The sequence below is a fragment of the Macrotis lagotis genome, chromosome 4 (assembly GCF_037893015.1).
Source record: "Macrotis lagotis isolate mMagLag1 chromosome 4, bilby.v1.9.chrom.fasta, whole genome shotgun sequence".
Taxonomy (NCBI): Eukaryota; Metazoa; Chordata; class Mammalia; order Peramelemorphia; family Peramelidae; genus Macrotis; species Macrotis lagotis.
Genome location: NC_133661.1, coordinates 93,610,327 through 93,620,063, shown reverse-complemented (window position 1 = coordinate 93,620,063; position 9,737 = coordinate 93,610,327). Strand labels below are relative to the sequence as shown.

General features: G+C 38.5%; 1 non-coding gene across 1 annotated transcript; it reads left to right on the top strand.

Annotated features, from left to right (window-relative positions):
- The first annotated feature begins 8,959 nt into the window (after positions 1 to 8,959).
- On the top strand, positions 8,960 to 9,062 carry LOC141523136 (U6 spliceosomal RNA). Its single transcript, XR_012478346.1, has one exon. It is a non-coding gene; the product is annotated as a U6 spliceosomal RNA (small nuclear RNA).
- The last annotated feature ends 675 nt before the right edge of the window (positions 9,063 to 9,737 follow it).

Below are 9,737 nucleotides of genomic sequence, written 5' to 3'. Positions count from 1 at the left end.
CAATGAAATGAGCTCCAACTTTCCTGTCTTCCACATTTCTTTTTTTCTTTCTTTTTTTTTTTTTAGGTTTTTGCAAGGCAAATGGGGTTAAGTGGCACAGCTAGGTATTTATTAAGTGTCTGAGACCAGATCTGAACCCAGGTACTCCTGACTCCAGGGCTGGTGCTTTATCCACTGCACCACCTAGCCGCCCCCCTCCTTCCACATTTCCAAACTATATGCCTTTCCCTGAGCCTCAATTCTCTAATCCATAAAATGGATATAAGAATACCAGCACTTACTTCCCAAGTTTGCTGTGAAGAAATTATTTTGTAAACTCTAAAGTGCTGTGTAATCATGAGTTATTGCTATGATTATTAGATTTAACTGAAATATGCTCTAACCTCAAAACAAGATTATAATCTTACGAAATTCACCATTTGCCTAATCACCTTAAATTTCACTCAAGATGCTTTGGTTCCAAAAGAACTTCATTTTAAAGTAATGTCATTTCTATGGCAGCTCCAGGGCCAGTCCCTAAGATCCAGCAAAATTATGAGATTTATAGTATTCTGGAGAGTTCTATGATTAACAAATAAGAGCCTTCCCATTAGGACTTGGGTGCAAAACAAAATCTATGCAAAGGAATCACAGGCATAGCTTACTTCCCTCTCAGTTGACTCTCTGATCTTCTCTATCTACTTATTGCCCCCCCATATACCCCTGCTTTCCACCTCTTCTTTATGGGTTGCATTCCTTCATTAGAATGTAACCTCCTAGATAGTAGGGATGGGGTGATCTTATTTCCTTGTTTTTGTATCCCTTGCCCTGAGTAAAGTGCCTAGCTCATAGTAAACACTTAATAAATGCCTTATCTATTTATCTATCAAAGAATTGTAGAATCCTCTGATGTAAGGATAGGTCACCTACTCCAAAATTCCTCTTCCTCCACCTCCCCCATTTTAAGGATGAAGAAATTGAGACCCAGAGAGATTATTACCATGCATGTAGACTTTTCAAAGGCAGTTTCCTTAGTCCAGGGTTAATTAATCCTGGTGTCTTTTACCTAATTATCTATAATGAAGTATTTTAAAAGGAAATAATAACGAAATGCATTAATGAAAGAGAAGATCGGAGTGGCTAGGTGGTGCAGTGGATAAAGCACCAGCCCTGGAGTCAGGAGTACCTGGGTTCAAATCCAGTCTCAGACACTTAATAATTACCTAGCTGTGTGGCCTTGGGTAAGCCACTTAACCCCATTTGCCTTGCAAAAATCTAAAAAAAAATGAAAGAGAAGATGGTTCACATGGAGAAACAATGGACAACTCCCATGCTTTACCTGTGGAGGTCTAGGTTACTCAATAAACTTTTCTCTCCCTCCCCCCACCCCCCTCTCCTACCAGATTTTGGTAGAAATCTCTTGTGGCAAATACAATGGAAGACATGTACAGGAGTGTCATAGAGTGGACAGGCATGTATGAATAATAATTTGCGTACTTTTGAGAGAACACTCTCATAGGTGTGATCAAAGATGTGCTTGTGTATTTGAGTGCCTAAAGCTCCTCCTTTCCTTTTTTTGCTGCTTCCCTTCCCTTTGCTTCTCTGTCCCTACCTCCCCTTCACAAGTGATAGGGGAGCTAATGAGAGGTGTGCCAAATCCTCTCTCTTTTGTCTGGTACCTAGAAAAAAAAAGGGAAAGGAAAGGTCAAGTGGTCTTCTCTCTGAGAGGGAAAAACATAATCCTGGTCCTTCCCATCATAACTCTCCTCCTCCCCTCCCCCTTCCCCTTTCTCAGCTAAAGAGATTCTTACAACCTGAATAAGGTCCATATGAACAATTAATTTCCTCTGAATAGAAGGAACCCTTGAAAGGCTCTATCACTCCCCAAGACTTTCTTGTCACAGCCTCTGGATGCACATCACTTTTATATCCTAAAACAGAAGGCTATTCCAAAAGCTACTGGAGGAAGCTGTGGTCAGCAGCAGAATATAATAGTAGCTGACATTTCAAGGCACTAGGAATATAGTTTGGAGCCAGTCGCTTGGGATGGAGTCCAGGTTCTCTCTATGCCTCCTAATGAAGACAATACTGGAAAAAATGGTTTACATAACTGGCTGAGGATAAAGGGAGCAGAAGGGGGAGAGGGAGAGGAAGCTTGTGGTTCACAATTTTCAGACTACATAGTTCCATTTTGAAAAATCTATTTCAATGCTGTGCAATTGGAAGTTTTGACCCGGTCCCTTGAAAAGATAGCCACTGGCTCCCTCTTATTGAATTACTATCTATCCAGTCAATCAGAGACCCTGCCCAAGAATGACAGAAGCAGGAGTAAGAGAGGCCCCCTTTGCTAATGATATTTCCTGTGGCAACCAACACAAGACAGTTTTACTGCACTCCAAGGAGAGTAAGGAATGCATCATGGTTCATTTCAATGATACTTGGTGAGTTTGGGGGGACAGGGAGGGAGATTCAATAACTAACAGGTAGACCCGGAGTAAGAGAAACCTGGGATAGGTTTGTTACTCCCTGCTGTCTTCAGAATGGTGAAAGCCAAAAAGAAGGAAAAAATTCAATCCTGATCTGATGCTTGATATTTTCCTGTCTGGAAAGTCTAGCCCTGTTTAGTCTGCTTTTAATTTATGCCAATGTTCCATGCCCAGTCAATCAGCAGTGCCCAAGGGTTGAGCTAGAATAGAGGCACCCCAGAGAGTAATGGGATATTTGGCAAATGACCAGGATGGTGCTAGAAGAGGGCTACAATTTTTTGTAGTTGTGGGAGGAGAAAGTAAATATCAGGAGCTATCTAGAGTCTTGTTATTGTCACCTTTCCCTTAGGCCTAGATTCACTCACATCAGAACATTGCTTCTTGGGTGTGAGGCAAAAGGTTTGGACCAGATTGTGATTTAATTGGCCTATGGCATTCCCAGTGAGAAAACTCCCTTTACCCATGCAGGAGGGCACTGGTTTTGTCATTTCTAGTCTTTCATCTGGAGAGATGCTTGGGTACTAAGAGGATAGTGGCTAAACTTCCGACTTCATCAAGACAAATAAAAGAGAATTCTCTAACAAGGATTAGGGGCTCTGGATGCTCTTATTATTTTCATAAAAGTTTTATATCATCTCTTGGATCATAGATCCTTCTCTGCCTTGACCAAAGAGACCTGGTTGCTCTTTCTATTCATTGCTTCAATTTTGGTGCCTCTGCTTTGACCTCAATCCCGATAACTAAATAGCTCAGACTCTTTCCCTGAGCCATGACTTCTCAGCTTCCAGATCTCAATCATGACCATGAACAGCATGAACTTCTTAGCCCTTCACTTGATTTCCTAAATCCCAGATATCCAGGAACTGAAAGACCTAAACCTCTACCCATTATTCTCCTGGATCCAGTCTTTAGCCATATCATACTGAAACTCTGTCATCATATCAATATGATCTCAGCAGTAGCCATTCATCCACAGAGTATTCCATTGAAGCCTAAAGTGGAAACTTTTCCATACAGACTGTAATACAGATGTAATCTTGTCCCAGTTCAAGAGAATATCCTTCCTGGATTTTTACCAAAAATCATTGCACATTCACCTCTCTCTCTCTCTAGGAGAGAAACCTTAGGCAAATCATGCCATCTTCATGGGCCACAATTTCTTCATCTGCTTACCTTTTTTTGTATCATGTGCCTCTTTGACAGCCTGGTGAAGCTTATGAACCTCTTCTCATAATGATATTTTTAAATGTTCCAAATAAAAACATGAGAAACCAAATAAATGGCATAAAGAAAACCAATTATATTTAATAGAGTTTAAAGTATTTTTTAAAGTTTTCAGACTCCAGGTTCAGAAACCTAAATTAGATTATTTCAAAGAGCCCATTTACTTCTAACATTCTTTGCATCTATGACTGTAACTGTATGAATTCCATCTTGCAAACAAAAAAGGACCAATCTTGGGCACTTTAGGGTAGGTCTGAAACAGAGATTAAATAAATAGATTAAATAAATTTATAACTAAAACTGTGAATAATCTAATTCATGTCATCTAATGTACTGAAAAAACGATCAAAAAAATGGGGCAGTCCATCAGTTAGAGAGTGGCTGAACAAGTTGTAGTATATGAATGTAATGGAATATTATTGTGCTATAAGAAATGATAAACAGGCATATTTCAGAAAAACCTGGAAAGACTTACATAAACTGATACTAAATGAGGTGAACAGAACCAGGAGAAACTGTACACAGAAACTAGCAACATTGTATGATGATCAGATATGATACATTGAACTCTTTTCAGCAGTACAAGGATCCAAAACCATTCCAAAAGACCCATGATGGAAAATACTAATCACATCCAAAGAAAGAACAATGGAGTCTTATTATAGATCAAAGCATATTATTCTCCATTTTTTTGTTTTTTTCCTTTCTTGTGGTTTTCCCCTTTTGTTCTGATTCTTTTTTTACCACATGAATAAATATGTTTATCATGATTGTACATGTGTAATCAATATAAGATTGCTTGCTATCTTGGTGGGGGGGAAGTAGGGAGCAAAATTTGAAACTCAAAATTTAATAGATCTTATAAATACTATTTTTTAAAAGGAGGAGTAATTAGGTGGTAAGGTAAATAAAGCACAGGCCCTGGAGTTCAAATCCAGCCTCAGACATGTAGATACCTACTATGTGATCTTAGGCAAGTCATTTAACCCCAATGGCCTACAAACCCCCCAAAAAAAGTGATCCTTGGCCTCTCCTCGGGAAATCAAGCTCTAGAAATAGACATCAGGGGAGCCAGCTTCTTGTTTCTGAGCATATATGCTCATCTATTAGCCTGAACTTTTTGGTCCCATAGCATTACTCAGTGTGATACTTCATAGATGATTCTAAGGCTTTATATGCTTTCTCACCGTCATCTTTTTATAATTTGAGAGCTCTGCACCTACAGATTGCTGGGAAACCTATACCTTGTTTCAGTGGTATGTCCTTTGAAACATATTCTGCAATCCTCTGTCCTAATTGTAGGGTTTCATTTTCTCCTTTAGAAACTCCTACTTATCCCAGGATCCATAACTTTGATTTTTAAAATATTTTGATAACTGAATTGCAATATAATTGTTTTTCCTTAAAATGGTATGCATTTTATTTTATATATTTCAAAATATTATTTTTTAAAAGTCTTTACTAGACTACCAAAAGGGTCTTATGATACACAAAGGGTTAAGTTTTCTCTGTAGGGAAGAGAAGGAGGGAGAGATCTGGAGAAAGCCCAGAGATCAAGCCCAGAGCATCAAATACCAGTCACTCCACACCCTAATTTTGAAAACTCACCTGTTATTAAAAGCATTCCAGCTGCCCAAGAACATGCATTCCACTCCAGTCTGGCACAATTCCCTCCCACCCTTTTCCATTCTGATCCATGTGACTCCCACCAGCTGATTCTGATTGCTAGCAGCTTCCTAGACCAAGAGCCTCAGGTAATATGGTCAGTTGTGCTAGGGGCACACCATAACAGATTCCATGTGAAGCAACTATTGAGATCTGGACCTCTTTTAAGAGGATGAAGGAGAAAACAAGAGCTGACTAGGTCTTAGGGTTCAAAAGGCAAAAGCTGCTCAGCCTGGTCTAACTCCAAACAAATGTGTTAGAGATGAAATTAGATTCCCATGCCCCACCATCCCTTTGTTATACTCTTTAGTCCAGAGATTCTTAACCTTTTGTGTGATATGAATCCCTTTGTTGACAGTCTGGGGAAACCATGCACTCCTTCTCAGAAAAAATGCATAGTATAAATACATGGGATAACAAAGAAAAGCTAATTTCATAGATTTCTATTGATCAGAGATAGACAAAGAGAAAGAGAGAGAAGAGAGAGAGAGAAGAGGAGAGAGAGAGAGTGAGAGAGGAGAGAGAGAGAGAGAGAGAGAGAGAGAGAGAGAGAGAGAGAGAGAATGAGAACATAAATGTGAGAATTTGTTTTGTTTATTTATAAGGGGTTTTGTTTTTCTTGCTTTCTCAAGTGGAAATGGGGGAATTTGAGGCAGAGGAAGGAAGGAAAAAAGGAAGGAAGAAAGAGGAGAGGGAGGGAGGGAGGAAGGGAGGGAATGAAAGAACCTATTGCCTAACTCTTCTTGCTTACCACTTTAGTGAGATCTCTGGACCTCTGTAGATGCCCATCCCTCCCCCACCTTGATAGACAGCCTCAATTAGGTTGCTGAATAACTGAGAACATGCTACTATAGTAAACCTGTCACAAAAGCATGTTAATCACAGCCCAACTGACGCTTGACATCCGCTGGTGAAAGGCATTTTTACAGTGTTTCATTAAAATTGAAAGAAGGATTAAGAGGCCTCTTTCTTGATTAATGACATTCTCTGCCTAGGAGATGTAATCCTATCTATAACCCCAAATTACTGGAAACAAAATTAAATTTCTGCCAGTGGATCATTCAGGGCACATATTGCACTATGGGTGAAAAGTATTATTTTCTTTACATATTTTATCCAGTTTAGATGTTTGAGGAGTTCTTCATGTTAAAAACAACAACAAAAACTATAATGTCTTGATGTTGATGATACCAGAACATCCCTGGGCACCTCGTGGTCAGTTACAAATTATATTGTTTAAAAAAAGAACCATTCTTCCTTATGTAATGAACTCTGTAATACTGGAAAGAGAGAACTGTTTAATCATAAAGCATCTTTTAAAAAAAAAAACGTCTATCATCTTCTCTCCTTTTCTGTGCTTCTATCAAGAACTTCCACCACTGTCCAAGGCTAAATAGTAGTTCCATTCCAACCCTATTCCAAATAGCCCATCTTTGTATCCACATGAACATCTGGACTCAGTGACTGCCCCAATCTGGACCCCAAGCAAACTGGTGGATTCAAATCCCAGCAAGGTATTGTAGGACCTGGAATTTCTCAAGACCAAGGGGTCGCTGTCCTGAGGCAGTGGTGCTGACTTGGCATTCTTGATCTACATTTATTGTAGTTTTCTCAGTTTCCAGAGATGTTGGAACACTGGTCTTAAAGAAGGACAGGCTTCTCCCAGTCAAAAGTGTTAGCAAATTGTGATAATCAGAGGTGACAGTGATGCTTCTAAGACCAAAAACATGCTGATATCATTTGGGAATTGACAGATGCCTCTTCCATTTATTCATCCTTACTCGTTAAATCTCCACCAAGGAATGAACTTTCTTCAATATATTGACTCAAACTTTCCACTCACTTTTACTGAGTTTAGCAGCATGGGATATGGAGACAGAGTACTGAATTTGGAATCATGAGATCTCAGTTCAAATTCCAACTTTGCTACCTGTTTTACCTTGAATAAGTCACAACTTCCTTGGGTCTTCAGGTTCCTCATCTGTTAAATGAGGAGGTTAGTTTAGATGATGTCTAGGATCCCTTCTAATTCTGTCCTCTTATGACCAATGACCTCTTAAGGTATTTTACAGGTCTAGCTCTTTGATCTTAATTACTATTTGTATCACTTAATTCACTCTATCTATCCATAGTACCTGGCAAAAACCAGAACTAGAACCCAGATCTCAAGACTTCCTGGTCAGCACTCTTTCTACTATCCCCTTCATATATAACTCCTTCCTATTTACATGGCATTGACTTTGTATTGGTTTGTATGAGTCAAGAAAAGACAACAAGCATGTATTAATTTACTCATTATGCCTTAGGCATCGTGATAAGAGCTAGAGTATAAATATAAGAAAGCAAAAGCAAAAAATAAAGACTTACATCTCTAAAGACTTACATTAAACTTACATTCTAAAGTGGAAAAGAATATGCAAAAGGCAACTGGAAAAGTAGGAGAGGAAAGAAGGTATCTGAGAAGGAGCACAGCAGAGAAGGAAGAATAACTTGTCTTGGCTATTCCTCAAAATGGAGGAACTCACCAAGGCTACAGGAGTAAAGGAACAAGACAGCTGAAGCATGATGATAATGGCCAGAGAGTGGAATCTGGTTGCTGTAGGCTCATTTTATTTTCCTTGCTCAGATTATTCTATTTAATATCTAATAGAGTACTTTGTACTTGGTAGGCTCCATTTATTAGATTGAATTGTACCAGAGAGAAAATTATTGCCTTAACCCTAGCATAATAAAAGTTCTTTGTGAGAGGCCTTCTCCAAGAAATCCCTTATTCTTCAGTGGAGAATATCTTCCAAAGTAAATCAAGAGAGAAAACAAGGATTTCTAAGGTCTTTTCACACTTCCATTTCCCTCTTCATTCCCAGAGCTGCTGTTTTGGGAGAGGAACCAAGAACAGGAAGAAGATGTCATATTTAGGGTGAGGAGTCATAGATAAGTCACCCTCTTCCTACTATGGTTTTCCCTTGAGAAATAATAAGAGCTAAAATGAAAAAGCAGTTTCTCTCTGGAAATAAGTCCTGAAAGAGGAAAGTTATGAATAGAAATATGCACATACACACACACACACACACACACACACACACACACACACACACACAAGAAAAGCTTACTCATCACACTCCACGCTTAGCAAGGAGGTCCTGATGGTCAGTCTTCAGAAGTTAGACTCTTTCTAGAGGTCACTGACTAGTTCAGTAGATAGATAACTGGGTCTGGTATCAGGAAGATCTGAGTTCAAATCCAGTCTCAGACATTTACTACCTGTGTGACTTTGGGGCAAGTCACTTAACCACTCTCTGCCTAATTTCCTCAACTGTAAAATGGAGAGTATAATAGAACATACCTAAAATATCTGGCACATGATAGATACTTTTTTCTTATCTGTCTTTTCATCTAGGATAGTGGAAGGAATAGTGGAGTTAGGAGGAAACCGAGTTCAAAAGCCTTCAAAGTTTATCATGTTGGGATTTTTTGTTCTTCATTCTCAAAAAGGAGTATGACATCAGGGAGGTGATGCCATGTCATGCAATTGAGTTGGATTTAAGTGAGGGAGGCCTGTGCAGAGTCACCAGCCTCACTTTTTCCTCTAGTCCTGTCTGGATCCAATGGTCAGATATCACCTATATTAAAACTGGAACAAAACAGATAAGATTAGCATGGTCTCTGTGCTAGAATGACACAAAGGTTCATGAAACGTTCCATATTTAGTTATTGGTGTGACCATGGGCAAATCACAACCTCTCAAAATTATAATTCCCTCAGTTGAAAAAATAATACCTACATTAAAAAGATATGGAATGTTGAAAACTGCCTTTGCCTGAAATTGGAAAAATTAAATTAAGTTTTAAAAAGTTTTTAAAAAGAAAATCATGAGTGACAGGACTTCAAAAAATCCTAGAAAGACTTTCATAAACTGATGGTGAATGAAGTGAGCAGAACCAGAAGAATACTGTACACACTAACAGCAACATTATATGATGATCAACTATGATGAACTTGATCTCAGTAGGACCATAATCAAAGACAATTCTAAAGGACATCCAGACTACAGAGTGTGGATACAGACCCAAACTTACTATTTTTAATTCTGAAATTTTGTTTTCATGTTTTTTCCCCTCTCGTGATTCTTTTTTCCCTTTCTGATTTTATTTTTCTTTCACAACATGGTTAATGTGGATGTATGTTTAATATAGCAATATATGCATAATTTATATTAGATTGCTTTCTATTGGGGGAGGGGAAGGGAAAGGAGGGAAGAAGAAAAATATGAAACTCAAAACCTTACAGAAAAATCATTGTTGAAAACTATCTTTGCATATAGTGGGAAAAATAAATAAAATATTTTTAAAAGACAAAATAAAATTATGAGGATCAGCTGAGGTA